Source organism: Salmo salar, chromosome 23 (genome assembly GCF_965601325.2).
Source record: "Salmo salar chromosome 23, fSalSal1, whole genome shotgun sequence".
Taxonomy (NCBI): domain Eukaryota; kingdom Metazoa; phylum Chordata; class Actinopteri; order Salmoniformes; family Salmonidae; genus Salmo; species Salmo salar.
The window spans coordinates 26,345,319-26,362,102 of record NC_138313.1 but is presented as its reverse complement, the minus strand read 5'-3'; the positions used below and the strand labels follow the sequence as shown (position 1 = coordinate 26,362,102).

The window sequence follows — 16,784 nt, the reverse complement described above, 5'->3', positions numbered from 1 at the left end:
TCCTATAGAAAATTTGTGGGCAGAACTGAAAAAGTGTGTGCGAGCAAGGAGGCCTACAAACCTGACTCAGTTACACTAGCTCTGTCAGGAGGAATGGGCCAAAATTCAACCAACGTATTGTGGGAAGCTTGTGGAAGGCTACCCGAAACGTTTGACCCAAGTTAAACAATTTAAAGGCAATGCTACCAAATACTAATTGAGTGTATGTAAACTTCTGACCCACTGGGAATGTGATGAAAGAAATAAAAGCTGAAATAAATCAATCTCTCTACTATTATTCTGACATTTAATTTCATTCTTAAAATAAAGTGGTGATCCTAACTGACCTTAGAAAGGGAATTTTTACTAGGATTAAATGTCAGGAATTGTGAAAAACTGAGTTTAAATGTATTTTGCTATGGTGTATGTAAACTTCCGACTTCAACTGTAGGTCCTATGCATTAAACATGTGAAAGTTCGAGCACCATTTCAACAAAATAAAAAATTCTATCTCCACTACGCCTATGGTGCATCTTCGCCACAGTAATCATTCATTTCAAACAAATTCCAAATGCAAGCTTCATAAGTAAATGATCAATTTCAAGTAATTGTTAGAGACCAAAATACCAGTAGGCCTATGCTAGCAATTGTTGCCCCATTGCTGGTGAGCTTGCAAACTAAACAGTTAATATTCTTGATCACCAAACAGTTTTTGGAGCTGCACATTTATTTATTATGGCAATTCTCTCTCCCTACAATTTGACAAAATCACTGCACCCGATCCTATAGTTGTACAGCAAATGTGATGCTGCGGCTACTGTCTCTGGCTGCTTGTAGAGTAATCCACGGAGACTGTGTCACAAAATGAATGACAAAATATATGATTTTTTATTTTATTTCACCTTTATTTAACCAGGTAGGCTAGTTGAGAACAACTGCGACCTGGCCAAGCAGTGCGACACAAACAACACAGAGTTACACATAGAATAAACAAGCATACAGTCAATAACACAATAGAAAAAAAGAAAGTCTATATACAGTGTGTGCAAATGGCATGAGGAGGTAAGGCAATAAATAGGCCATAGTAGCGAAATAATTACAATTTAGCAAATGAACACTAGAGTGATAGATGTGCAGATGATGATGTGCAAGTAGAAATACTGGTGTGCGAAAGAGAAGAAAAGTAAATAAAACAATATGGGGATGAGGTAGGTAGATTGGATGGGATATTTACAGATGGGCTATGTACAGCTGCAGTGATCGGTTAGCTGCTCAGACAGCTGATGTTTAAAGTTAGTGAGGGAAATATAAGTCTCCAGCTTCAGCGATTTTTGCAATTCGTTCCAGTCATTGGCAGCAGAGAACTGGAAGGAAAGGCGGCCAAAGCAGGTGTTGGCTTTGGGGATGACTAGTGAGATATACCTGCTGGAGCGCGTGCTACGGGTGGGTGTTGTTATTGTGACCAGTGAGCTCAGATAAGGGTGAGCTTTACCTAACAAAGACATGACAAAATCGGGCCAGATCATTTCAAGTCATCAGTCACAAGTCAAAGTCGAGTCCCAAGTCTTGAGGCTCTAAGTCCAAGTCAAGTTTCAAATTATTTTAGTTTCTATCAAGTTGAGTCTTAAGTCATCAAATTGTGACTTAAGTCAGACTTGAGTCCAAGTCATGTGACTCAAGTTCACAACTCTGCAAAGTACTAATAAAATAGGCTGTATTGTGCTGTATTGCACTTTTTTGGGGTCAATATGACATCCATATTTCACCACAACAACTTGTTTGAAGTCATCTTAAAGCTGGAATCCATAGCGGTGAAACTGCCACGTCCCTTTGCAATATTACAACAACAAAGGCATCACAAACACAGTTTGTTTTTCTCAGACATCATTGCACATCATTGCAAGCATGTAAAATAGCAGACTATGTACTATGATTTTTTATTTTACCAGGATGCTGGATGCTCATTTCCTCAAAACAAAAACAATAACAAATGCGCGACCAGATGACCAGTGGCGCTATTAGCCTATCGCAGATCTCAGCTTTATTGCACCAATAAAGACAGAAGGAACACAGCCCTACCTATACAGATGTTATCATTAACCTGAGCTTGCATAAATCATTACTTTACGTTTTTATTTTTCCCTTTCTACCCATCCCTTTGTTTTCTACCATCAATTAAAGTGTTTCAGCTCCTCCAAGTGCAGGACGCAGCCAGGAATGATATTACCGGAGCAGATTAGTGGAAAAAAACCCTTGAAGTCGACGGATGAATTCCTCAGGTTATTAGACAGGTGTACGATCCCCTCCTTTCAAAGGCCCTTAATAAAGAAAATGGCATTTTCTCTTAATGATCTAACAGATAATTCAATTAGGATATTCTCTTGATGTTTCTTGTTTTTGTACTAATCAAAAATTGCCTTCTCGTGAAGGGGAATAGGGAGCGGTCGTTCCCAGTCCTATTTCATATGAATACGAATGGAAGCTTTCCAAAAGCCTATTCACCCATTATGGTGTGGATGTATGCTTTTACTCTGGCTTAATTCTCCATACACGCAGAGATGGGATCCACGAGGTCTTTACCAGGGAAGTGAGTTAACCGTGAAGTCCTGCCTTTCTTTGTCTCTTAATGATTTAAGAGTGATAATTAGTGGAGGGTTTAGATGAGGGGATCCAGGAATGTGATGTGCCAAATGTGTTTTTGACCCTGTGTGAGGTGTGTCCTGCCACCCTTTGCCACATTGCAGACCTGGCACTGGACCCAAGGATTGATCTTCTGAGACACATCATTACCAATCAGCACCCTCTCAGCTTCACCCAGAAAGTGTCACAATAGTCCTCCAACCGTCGGATGGGGATGGGGGAATTGGCTCGGGGAGAGACTCAGTTAAACCCAGTTCTTTGTAACTGTGAGAAATATGGCCTGGTCCGTGCCTTATTCATCACAGTGCAGCTACAGAGGCTGGGCCTGATGGCCGTATATCTGCCATGTGCCGTGTTGCATCGTTTCCAGGAGCTGGTTAGGGATGTTTGGCTACATACAGCGCCAGGTGTTTACTCACTGTGAGTGGACATTAAACTGTAATGGCACTACTTCCATAAGAATCAAACACTGGATGGATTCGTCTTAGTCATACACATCCTCGGGTAATAATCTTAATTCACCAAGACATTTTGGGGGCCAATTAAACAGGGTACACCCAGAAGCACATATTCCATAGCATTTTTCCTGGGATGCCTTTCACTGACTCATGGAGGATGTGAGAGTTCATCTCTGGGGGAGAGGGGAGTTGAGGGGGGAGAAGACTAAGAGAAGAAAAACCAGATTACAGTATATACTGTATAAGGCAAAGAGAATGAAAGAAACATCTGAGTAAGGGAGAGAGGGGGGAGAGCGGGAGGGAGAGCACAACCAATGGACTTCCTAAAACTCTGCATCCTGGCAACCCCACACCAAGCCCATCCACAGTCTACCCCAGCCAAGCCCCATCAATCCAGACACACACACACACACACACACACACACACACACACACACACACACACACACACACACACACACACACACACACACACACACACACACACACACACACACACACACACACACACACAGCAGTTGTGGTTTGGTTAAGAGTCCCCAGTGGGCACTTAAAGCAATTACATCATTGATACATGGTACAAAGCCTTAGGCCTGCAGCCACACAGCAGCTTGGTCGGGCAGCTGTCTGGCTGTCAGCATTCTGATCCAAACAAAGATCCTGTCACACTCAATGAAAACCATGAGCTGAATCTAACAGCCAAGCCAATGGCTCTCTTACGGCCCTCCCCGGTAATATTAGCTGGGATAGGCCTACCCTTCTTTACCCATTCCATGTTGTCTTTGTCGACTCCACTGGTTTTACTTACAGCGCCATTGGATACGGGGGGAAGCTTTATGGGGCATCTGCTATTGTGGTATTTCTATGTCTATTTTCAGTGTAATTCAGAGCGGGTGAAGGTTAAACCGTTTAAAGTCAGTCCTTTGGAGGACGATTTACATAGACCCCGTGGAAACGCAATGCTATTTCTCTGTCCACAGAAGTTCATAGAGTTCCTGGTTGTGGTTGGATATTGACCCTGTCTGTCTAGCATAACCCCCTAGCTGCCTAGCCCTGATGATGATTGATATCCGACTTTTGAAGAGATCAATTGAAAGCCATTTTTCATAATACTATTTTGCTGTCCCCTAGGCTCACCCAGATAGTACACATATCTGGATCCTTTGGGATCAATGCTATTGTTGAGGCATTTTGTTTAAGAAATCTTTTCAGGTTATCGTCTGCATTGACAGCCATGGAAGAGGGTAATAATACTAGAGCAGGCTAGGGGGAAGTTATTAACAACCTCCACCCGGGTCTCTAAGCAAGCACACAGCATGGAGTATAACATTAAGACTTACTGCAGCTGCTACACAGAAACAGCCAGGCACTGCATCAGTTTGGGGAAAAAATTATCTCTGTGATGACAGCTATAGGTATTTGACTCTTCTCAGCAATAATTTCCTACTAAAAGCTGATTCACATCTTGTATTTTATTTACATAATGATACCTGGATGATGCAGGTGATGTCTGCCCTTTACAATGGATAAGGATATGTTTTACTGGAATTAGTTATTTTTCAGCACTGTTTGTGAATACTTAAAGAGAAATCCTAAAGCAGAGACCTGCTGTTCATGTTGGTTTGTGAGCCTTTGTTCACCATGTGCTGCTGTAGTGCATCTCACATACCAAGACAGGTTTGACAGCAAGTCTCCAAAGAGACGCTCACTCAGTTTAAACCTTAATAGGCTGAAATATTTAGGAATTCTACAGTGAGCCCCCTCGTCTTTGAGGGGGTCCCCATTGATGGTAAATCTATGGCCATGAGGATTGACCGCAGCTGCACTCTGCTAATACAGTCATCCACTCAGTTTAATTCATGTATGTTTCACGAGCACCATAAGAAAATTAATTAATGATGCAAACTTAAAACAGAAGCTAGGTGGAGCATGCTTAATTAATGTGTGTTGTTGCTTAATATGCAATAACTTTCCTTTCTGAGGGATGTGATAAATGCTTGATCAGACAGAGCTGGAAATAGCTGTATCTTTTAACACTTATGTGTTCATTAGTGCCTCTGTTGAAAAAATAAACAAGGTGAAAGCAGTGCATCCTGGGTATGGCAGGCAGCGGGAGCCAGGGGCTTAGCAAGAGTGTTGAATAATGAAGAGCATTATTAGTTATCTTTCGTGGTGGGGGAACAGATTGATCAATATGTCTTTGTGCAATGTGAAGCAGTGACATTTCATCTTGGAGGGAGGAGGTTGAGAGAGGTGGTGGTTAAGGGGAGAGAGAAGGTGAGTTTACTGAATACACAAAAGTGTCACACCTGCTCCCGCTTTCCCTGCCTGGCGCTCGAGGGCACCAGGGAGCCCAGCACTACACACTCCTGCGACCATCATTACGCACACCTGTTTCCCTCGTCACGCGCATCAGCGATTCATTGGACTCAGCTGGACTCAATCACCTGCTTTCATTACCTTCCCTACATCTGTCTGTTCCCAAGAATGTTCCCCACTTCTGCATTGTTGTTGTATGCCATTTTGTTACCTTGCTCTGACGCTGTTCCTGTCCTGTTCCATGGCCGTTCTTAATTCATGTTCACTCCCTATACCTGCTTCTCATCATCAGCGTCGTTTCTTACAGAATGCAGAAGCCCTCATTTGAAGCATCAGGGAGTGCTGGCTTTTTGGTCTTGGTGGTGACGTCGGGTCCGGGTTCGGGGCCGCCGCCGATGGAACCAGGGGGGTGCCTCAGCTAGCTCGTCGGGCTTCCACACCCTAGCTGGCTCGAGAGGTTTCCTTGCCCCGTTTGGCTCGGCAGGCTCCCATCCCACGTCATGCCTCAGCCAGATCGTCAGGATTTTTCACCCCCAGCCAGATCATCAGGCTCCCACGTCTCAGCCGGCTCACCAGGCTCCCACGTTCCAGCGGGATAATCAGGCTTTACGCCTCAACCGGATCGTCAGCCTTCACGCCTCAACCGGATCGTCAGGCTCCTATGCCTCAGCTGGTTCGCCAGGCTCCCACGCCTCTTGCCGGTTCATCGGGTTCTATGCCCCAGCCGGCTTATCCAGCGCCCATGCCTCGGCCGGCCCGTCAGGCTCTCCCAGGTGGGACGCCGGGTGGCGCCCATAGAGGGTGGGGGGGGGGGGGGTGTACTGTCACGTCTGCTCCCACTCTCCCTCCCTGGTGCCCGGGCCGCCAGGCTGCCCAGCACTACACACTCCTGCCACCATCATTATGCACACCTGTTTACCTCGTCACGTGCATCAGCGATTCATTGGACTCAGCTGGACTCAATCACCTGCTTTCATTACCTCCCCTTCATCTGTCTGTTCCCGAGATTGTTCCCTGCTTCTGCATTATTGTCGTATGTCGTTTTGTTACCTTGTTCTGACGTTGTTCCTGTCCTGTTCCATGTCCGTTCTTAATGAAATATTCACTCACTGTACCTGCTTCTCATCAGCGTCGGTTATTACGCCAAAGGGTATTTGGTGGTGCTTCCGTAATTCATGTTGCTTGCTAAAGTACAGACTGCAGTTTCCCTTCCAATAGGAGGTGCCATATCAGGTGTAGGCCGTATCTACAGATGGACTATTCAGACTATCCAAATACAGTGTGACCCTTTCTATGGACCACAGCTAATAGAATTGATCAAGACAAATGAAGATGTGAAATACATACTGTAAATGATATACTGTTACACCAAAAGTGTTAACCTTTTACGGCAGTGGGCTAAATCAGGATCACACAAAAGTATACACCTCAGACACATGGTTATGGACTTAAAAAAATGAAGACACCTGTTCCATGTCAGATATAGAGTTGAAATGTATTACATTTTGAGTTTGCATCCCAACATTACAAGTTATATTCATCACAGAAAACTGAAATATCACAAAACTGTTTGACATAGAAACACCAGATTTTCAGCTGTTTTAAAAAAAAAAAATGTTTGTTAATTATGAAATTCTGAAAAAGATTAACATTCCACCCATGAGGACACTAGGTAATTAGACTGCAGGAAAGGGTAGCTACGGAACGACTAGGCCTCTGACTTCTTCAGAATACAATAAACTGCATTTGGTGTGTCTGAGTAAGATTGCTGATGTTAGAGTTTGACATTTATTTGAAGTTTAGCAGCCCCTTTGGCTAACTTGGAGACAAAAGTACAAGAAGTGCCCTCTCTCTCTCTCTCTCACTCTCGCTCTCGCTCTCTCGCTCTCGCTCTCTCGCTCTCGCTCTGTGCTTGGTCCGATAACTTTTCCGCCAGATAGACAAGAATAACTATTTGTAAAAGTTTTCTCTTGCTTTCTCTTTCAGTCTAAGCCCAGCAGTGGTAGAAGTTGTGATGATAAGCTGTGAGGGCATAGCGCTTGTTGCAGATAGCAGGGTCATGTAGGATCTCTGTGCTGACAAACAGATGAAAGCTGGTTCTGTTTTGTCATCTTCCCTCTGATATGAGGGGGTGGCTAACTGCAGAGATGGGCTCAGTCGTGCCAAGTGGGATACATCCATTTTTTGGGCCTCTATTGTTAGTCGTCTCTGGTCTTGGGGAAATTACATGAGCACTAGTCTATAGCCCAATAGGATATTTTCAGAAATCGCTCAGGGAATTGCAAAGGCACACATTTCAAGTCTGTTGTCATGTGAATTTTCTTTGTTGACATTTACTACCATCCAGTGTTGGGGTCATTATACTTGACTTATTACTCCCTGGGGAAAGTAGTTTGTTAAACTACTCGTTACATTACTTTTGCGTTACACCCCAAAACATTGCACATCCTCACTCAATGTAAACAATGTCTACTTTACGTAGGCCTATAGACCAACAAGTTTTTTGTTTGAAAGTAGGCCATGTGCATTAGGCCTGCGGATATCAAATCACAGGGCATTGAGGGCAAGGATAGAAACACTGTCTCGTCCTACCTGTACTATGGCATCGGGCATACCAGCTGTCATCCGAGAGACCGTCCTTCAGTGCCAGTGTCTTGGTCGTTCCCAGGGTTGGTTGTAGAGTGCTATAGAAACAGTTATCCTCCCCTTGCAAGATGACCAATGCCACAGTGGGTGGCTTCATGCCCGTGCATTATTCCCTCAGGAATTGATACTCCCGGTCAGTGATGCATTTTACCCCCCGTTGAGTGCAGAGCGCTCAACTCTGCGATGGGAAAGCTCATTTTAGCCATTTTTCATATCCCTCACTAAAGCAATTAGTAGTAATACATACAACAGGAACTTGGAAAGGGTTTGTCAGACGAAAACAATTAGAATTCTGGGGAGGGGGGATTTTTTTATATTGCACCAACAAAGAGGGAATAATAATCATCACAAATATTTATTTGGATAACTGTAATTGGAAGGAAATGATAACAAAAGAAACAACGACTTATCTCTGATCAGTAACTGTTATATTATTACTCAAATTGGAACCGTACTCCGTTATATTACTCGTTAGCGGAAAAGTTATTATTACTGTTATGTTGTGTTGTATAGTTTACATGGCTGATTCAACAAACATTTCATTTTATAGCATTTTTTTTTTCAGATAAGAATGTGAGCTTTATAAATACAAAGCAAATCTGTTCGTATTATTCCGAAGAAGACATTTGTACCACTTGTATTGTACAAACAATTCATTCTTGTTGCTGGTTTTCTACTAATTATTCCTCAGACTGTTGCAGAGATAATTCCTTATTTGGCAGAGACCCATCTCCTCCCCACTATTTGGCAACTTGTCAGGAAATATGTCGTCCATGGTCTACACGTGACAGTATCTGGTATTCCAACATGATAAACATGTCACAGAAAAGGGCATTGTGGGTAATACCTCAAGTGACCATGTAAATCAACAGTGCAGGAGACCAAACAAAAAGACATATGGCATTAATAATCCCAGATTTTACTTACAAGTGAAAAGTCTGTTTAGAAAATAAGAAATCATTGTACATAAATCCTTTCAAACACATCTCTGAAATGTCTTATTAGTCTAACCAACCAACCTAACCATAGTGTGACTCCGAAGTCTCTCAGCGCTCTTAGAAAAAAAGTGATATCTATATAGAACCAAAAGTTGTTCTTCTGCTGTCCCCATAGGATAACCATTTCAGGTTCCATGTAGAACCATGTCCACAGAGGTTTCTACATGGAACCCAGAATAAATCTACCTGGAACAAAAAAGAGTTTTTCATGAAACCAAAAAGGATTTTCCAATGCGGACAGCTGCAGAACTCATTTGGAACCCTGATGACATTTTCAGCCATGCTGTTTATGACAAGAGGGAGCAGGCGCCGCGACATCATTTCCTGCTCTGCCTTGGCTCATTAGGAAGACCTTGCATGCAGCTTGCAGGTTCCTACCATGAGGTCTCAGGGTTTTTGAGTGGCTCTGTGCACTCCTTAGGGACGGACACTGTGATGTCTGTGATGTCCAGACAGCCCTGGGATCATTACCTATGTGAAGTCTCTAATATCAGTCTGTGCTCTGTTGACTTATGATCTGTTTCCAGGTCAGCATCCATTCTCTTCCCTTCTCAGTTGTCATGAGTCTACCACCATCTTAACCACAACTGGTCTATTTACATTTTACCCAGACCTTGGAATATGTTTCAGTGTGGTGCCAGAAAAATGTATGCTAATGCAAAGTTCACTTACTATGCAGTTTTCTGTATTTCTCTATCTTTGTCGTCTCTTTTCCCTTCCTCTCTGACTCACCCTCCCTCTGTCTCTCCCTATTCTCTCTCTCTCCTCCCTCCTTCCTCTTCTTCCCCTGTTAGTCTGCAGAGACCTGTTATCTGTATGCAAATGTCTCCTAAGAAAGGGAGCTGGTTAACAAGTCTGATCAGCCTCAGAATGCGTGGCTCTGCTGAGAGGCACATTTCAAAGAGAGCAGGGATCCAGTCTGGGGCAAGCATGCATGTTGTACAGAGTGTGTACACTATTGCTTGTTGTACGTGTTGTACACTAGTGCTTCCACACATATGCAAGGATGCTGGCCCATGTTGACTCCAATGCTTCCCACAGTTGTGTCAAGTTGGCTGGATGTCCTACGGGTGGTGGACCATTCTTGATCCGGGACACTATTGAGCGTGAAATTTTTTGCCTTGCCCATTCACCCTCTGAATGGTACACATACAGTACACAATCCACGTCTCAGTTGTCTTAAGGTGTAAAAATCCTTCTTTAACCTGTCTCCTCCCCTTCATTTACACTGATTGAAGTGGATTTGACAAGTGACATCAATAAGAGATCATAGCTTTCACCTGTATTCACCTGGTCAGTCTATGTCAAGGAAAGAGCAGGTGTTCGTAATGTTTTGTGCACTCAGTGTACGTCGATCCACATCCTTGCAACCTGCACCAATAAGACATCACACAATAGTGGCTCTTATTGTGTTGATACAGTTTGAAGTTTGAAAATTCAAGTATGTATTCCATTTCATTTGTATCATATAATGACTGATGAATACATACTGTAGATGCTGTTAAACTTTACATATGGTTAACTAAAAAGTGATAACAAAGTGTGACCTCCAATCAATGGATATTTATAAGTAAGCTAGGGATTTAGCTGAGTCACAAGTCACAATGATTTACGTAACACATGCACTGTCTATCCCTGATGACATCACTGCAACTGTAACAACTGCAGCAGGAGCTATAACAATACAACAGAAATGGGAACAGCTTTGAAATAACTTCCTCTTTAGGCCCTATAAAGTGGGGCATATTTTCTTTCCACTCTCTAGTCATGAATTAGAATCGAGTCTAGACCTAGTTATTATAAGGAAAATAAACAATGCCTCTGTGGTCTGTGAAACAGCTTAGTCACACACTGTTCAAAGCTGTAATTACATCTCCCATCAACTCTGCTGTGCTGGGCCCTAGCTGGCTAACACACCAGACTACTTACCATCCCATGGATTCAGTTCAGCAGCTCGAAACACCCAGTAACAAGACGGAGTTGATGGCCTTGGTGAGGGATTTGTTTATGGATGGGAGGGGGCTGAACACAAATGAAAACATGTTTATGCATAGCAAGACATGTGTACATTATTTCATTTAATTTTGATAGAGTAATTTGATTTGCACTAGCGACTAACATGGAAGAGAGGAGTTGCCATGTTAGGACAGCATGGGTGTTTTCTATCCTTTAGCTGAAGGTACACTGTAAATGGATGTCAGATAGAATATTGGCATTTGAAATATGTCCTCTCTTGGAGGAGCAACATACAGCGTTTACCATCAAATATTTAAAGTAATTGAACAATATTTTGCACTGAGTAGAGGCACATTATGGCATGGTGCAATGTGTTACAGTAACTAGGTTTTCTGTACACATTTTCACAAAGCCCAGAGTGCAGTATAAAATACCAATCCATTATTTATGTTAGTGCTGAAAAACTAGACTGATTGAGTGAAATATTGATTATTTGTTGTTAGTTCATTAGTCCCTCAGTTTAACCTTTTCTAAGGTGGATTCTGTACAGTAGCCTCTGTGTTCAGGTTTCTGTTTAAGTGGATCCTGCACATACATTAAGCAAAGTTATCCAAGTGGAATAAGTGCAAGTGTTTGCATTAGCTTTCATTAGTCTCCCCTGTTCTCCTCAACTGGAACTGAGTATATTAAAGTATCTCTGATCCACCAAAACCCCACCAACAGCAACCACACACAATCGCAATTACTTCATATTAATACATTTATACCCAGTGGTGTAAAAATACTTTTAAGTCCTACTTAAGTAGTTGTTTTGGGCATGTTTACATTACTTTACTGTTTATATTTTTGACAACTTTTACTTTTACTTCACTATATTCCTAAAGAAAATAATGTACTTTTTACTACATACATTTTCCCTGACACCCAAAAGTACCCGTTACATTTTGAATGTTTAGCAGGACAGAAAATGGTCCAATTCGCACACTTATCAAGAAAACATCCCAGGTCATCCCTACTGCCTCTGATCTGGCGGACTCACTAAACACAAATGCTTCATTTTTTAATTATGTCTGAGTGTTGGAGTGTGACCTGGCTATCTGTAAAAAAAAAAAAATTGTGCTGTCTGGTTTGCTTAATATAAGGAATGTAAATTATTTGTACTTTTACTTTTGTTACTTAAGTATAATTTAGCAACTACATTTACTTTTGATACTTAAGTATATTTAAAACAGAATACTTTTAGACTTTTACTCAAGTAGTATTTTACTGGGTGACTTTCACTTTTACTTGAGCCATTTTCTAGGTATTTTCTAGGTATTTTTACTTTTACTCAAGTATGAGAATGTATTACTTTTTCCACCACTGTTTATACATAGCTTGGACAATATAACTCAGATTCTATGTGGAACACATTTTCTTCAAACATCTGAACCTTTCTAGCAGGTTTTTTTGTCTAGACCCATTTGTTGAAATAGGGAGTTTTTAGAACGATACAGCAGTCTCAGCATGGAGTTATGTGATGTGTTCATTCACATTAGCAAACACTACGCTTCGTCCAAGTTAATTTCACACAGTGTCTACTGAAATGGGATATGACAGGGACATTAGTATGATAAAAATCTGACATGGCTAATGTTTGCAGAATAATGCAGCATCCTGACTGTAGGATGATTGTTATCTTCCCCATTATTGAAATGTACATGTTGTTATCTTCCCCATTATTGAAATGTACATTTAACTTTCATCTCTCTCATTTACCTCAGAAGGATAATTCCGCTGCTGCTTGTGTTTGGATTTCATTTTCATTTGGAATGGCTTTGCATATGTTAACATGCTATATCCACATACTGAATGTGCATCCATTTTGCCTGTGAAAATCAACCCCTTTCTATATTATAAAATGATATATTTAGATTCATATTCAGTCTCACACGAGCCCCAATATCTTCCCAACAGTCATTCAGACAGAATATTATTTTTGTATTATAAGAAGATCAAATACTTTCTCACAATTGTTTGGACATTTTGTTGTCTTTTCTTTCTAAGGTACGTTGAGAAGATTGTAATTATAGCATGTGTGTATTTCGCCTACAGCAGCAGTTTCAGTCTTACATTTATTCATTTCAAGGAATTTAAGTCATAAATAGGACTGTTAAGTCACATCCCGGCAGGATAATGAGAAGACTTGCTTTTGATAACCTCTGTGCAATAGCCAGTAGTCAGACTGGCCAGGTACCTGGGGAGATAGAGAATACTGAGTGAGGGAAGCGGGGATGGAGGGATTCCTTTGGCTAGATACTGGGGATATCTCAGCGTAGTTAAACAACCAACCAAATGAGGCACTATGATCTCATCTATCGTCAAAAGTTGAGATTCTCCTTGATTAGCGACCATTTTTATATGTAGCCTATGCAAGGTCGGCAGAAACCACTAACAACGCAGTTTTCAGGGATACAGTATCTTCAACCTAGCTTCCGTTTCCCCTGAAAAACGGATGTGGGGACTTTGCTCAGGCCTTTATTTTATGCCTGCTACGTTAGGTTTGTTTTTATGAACACCTAAGGATGAGCATGAGCATACTGTGGCATTTGAATAATTACTGGTCGTAAAAAACATAATAATGGAAAAGTAACCAATGTGGTGGAGAATTCCACCACCTACAGAATTCCAATTAACCCTTGTGTGCATCTTTAAATTAAAGAATGCATTGTGTTTTATCCATGTGCTCCGTGGTTACCTCCATGCCAGTACTCGTGTATGAAGAGCGCAGGTATGAATGTGTTGCTGTTCTAGCACAATACATATTTTGTAGCAAATGTTCCAGAGGGGTTTATTGTTCCATGCATTGTGTGAAAAAGAAGTCAGATAAGCAAATACAGCAGCAACACATTTGGGCAATGTTTCTTTTCGTAATGCCAACGGTGCCAAACATCCGAATATACTTTTGTATATATAGTGTATGTGGACACCCCTTCAAACCTGTCAGCAACGGGTGTATAAAATCGAGCACACATTGACAAACATTGTCCATAGACAAACATTGGCAGTAGAATGGCCTTACTGAAAAGCTCAGTGACTTTTTAACGTGGCACCGTCACAGGATGTCACCTTTCCAACAAGTCAGATCCTCAAATGTCTGCCCTGCTAGAGCTACCCCTGTCAACTGTAAGTGCTGTTATTGTGAAGTGGAAATGTATAAGATCAACAACGGCTCAGCCACAAAGTGGTAGGCCACACAAGCTCACAGAACGGGACCGCCGGGTGCTGAAGCGCATAGTGTGTAAAAATTGTCTGTCCTCGGTTGCAACACTCACTAACGAGTTCCAAACTGCCTCTGGAAGCAATGTCAGCACAATAACTATTTGTCGGGAGCTTCAAGAAATGGCTTTCCATGCCCGAGCAGTCGCACACAAGCCAAAGATCACCATGCGCAATGCCAAGGTCGGCTGGAATGGTGTAAAACTCACCGTCATTGTACTCTGGAGCAGTGGAAATGCGTTCTCTGAAGTGATGAATCATGCTTCTCCATCTGGCAGTCAGACAGACTCATCTAGGATTGGCGGTTGCCTGGAGAACTTTTACCTGCCCCAATGCATAGTGCTAAATGTAAAGTTTGGTGGAGGAGGAATAATGGTCTGGGGCTGATTTTCATGGTTCGGAATAGGCCCCTTAGTTCCAATGAAGAGAAATCTTAACAGTACAGCATACAATGACATTCTAGACGATTCTGTCCCTCCAACTTTGTGGCAACAGTTTGGGTAGGCCCTTTCCTGTTTCAACATGACAATGCCACCATGCACAAAGTCAGGTCCATGCAGAAATGGTTTGTTGAGATCGGTGTGGAAAACCTTGACTGGCCTGCACAGAGCCCTGACCTCAACCCCATCAAACACCTTTGGGATGAATTGGATCGCCGACTGTGAGCCAGGCCTTATCGCCCAACATCAGTGCCCAACCTCAATAATGCTCTTGTGGCTGAATGGAAGCAGGGCCCTGCAGCAATGTTTCAACATCTAGTGGAAAGCCTTCCCAGAAGAGTGGAGGCTGTTATAGCAACAAAAGGGGGGGCCAACTCCATATTAATGCCCATGATTTCGGAATGAGATGTTCGACGAGCAGGTGTCCACATACTTTTGGTCATGTAGTGTATCATTCCAAGTTCATGCCAAGCATGGTTGCCTCACTCTGTCGCCTCACCTTGAAAGGACTTGGGAATAATGTCTAAGACAGCTTTTTCATCACATCAGGGATCCTGTTTTACTTTACTCACTCTTTCTCTTCTATGCCTTTTCTTCCCTCTCTCTATTTCCCTCTGACTCTCAAGCCAAAATGGAGATTAATTCAACGTCTTTGCCTTTTGATGGTGTTCAGAGTGGAAATTATTAAAGTATGCCTTTCTCTGGATCTTTTATTGAGATGTGCAATTTTTTATTAGATGGATAGAGGTATCTTCCCTCAATCAGGATTTTGCTTGGCCTGATGAGGCTTTGTCATAACCCTGCAAGTTTCATAATAAAAGCCTCTAGTATTTTACACAAATTCCAGATATGGCAATTAGAGGGACTGCAGACACTCCTTGCGAAGAGATGGACCTGTGAACTCTATTGTTTTTTTTTCACATTACCTTCAGGTAATGGCCCTTTCCCGGCGGTTTTTGGTACTGTCTGCCATTGGCTGTGAATGTAATACATGTTAAGTGGTCTTTTGTGTGACACAGATGGACTGATTTATTTTTCTCGTTTGGCAGTCATAAGACAGTGGGAGAGGATTAGAGGCTACAAAGCAAGACTGTGCAGAAAGCTGCATTACAAGTAAACCATTTTTCCATCTGCCTTTTCTCTTGGTTAGGTTGCGATTATATGATTTAATCCGACCCCAGACACACTGTGACATATCCCATCTATCAAAGGAAAATACACCATATAGAGAACAAAAAGGATGACACTGAATCCTATACTCCATGTTTGAACAAAAATATATCGTACAGTAAAATGACAAACACACCATTCAACAGTATTCAAATTGTAGAGAAATTTCCACCTCAGTAATGTTTCCATCCATAAGTAAAGTCCCACCGTATAAAAAAAAATCTCAACAGCTGTAATGGAAACGGGTAGCTTCGGTACAATTTTATAAATGCCAACTTGTTCGTTCAACATGGTGGGAACTTTCTGTGTTTGTAAAAGTAATTATGCGAGAAATGGTGGTGGAAATGCCTTTATGTGCAACTATTGATATAATAACCATCATATCGCTGTAAATGTTGAGTCACGCGATGATATGGTGTGTGGTCTTCCCACTATGATTCGGGAAACCATGCAGTTTATTAGGCTACAGATTAAATAAATGAAGATGAACTTCACAGAGTGGTGGAAGTGCACAGTGATCTTGATGCCCCTTTTCAATAAATATTGAGTGTATTATTCTGGTGACATGATGATTGATGCTTGACTGCCATTTGACAAATAAAAATTATCTCGCTCTTATCCATATTAATGTCATCATGTAGACCACCCTACCCGCACTGTATCTGTAAGCTGTTGGCTAGAGTGCACGTGCCAGACCAGAGTAGGCACATTTTCTATTTAAGGAAAAGGTTTTTGTGACAAAACTATCAATAGAGTTGAAAATGCTAAGGTAACACATTGAACTATAGACTTTTATTCAGTACATGAAAACTTAAGCGAAAAAGTACATTTTGTGTGCACTACGTCATCAACCAGTCACTTTTATCTGCAGCGAGTCAGTTTGGTGGAAACACACTGTAATATTCATATGTGTAAACATA

The 16,784-nt window shown here is 41.9% G+C and overlaps 1 protein-coding gene across 3 annotated transcripts in view; it reads left to right on the top strand.

Moving 5' to 3' along the window:
- LOC106584306 (neuroligin-1) overlaps nucleotides 1–16,784 on the top strand; it is a 360,873-nt gene that overhangs the window by 320,187 nt on the left and 23,902 nt on the right. The window lies entirely within an intron of this gene.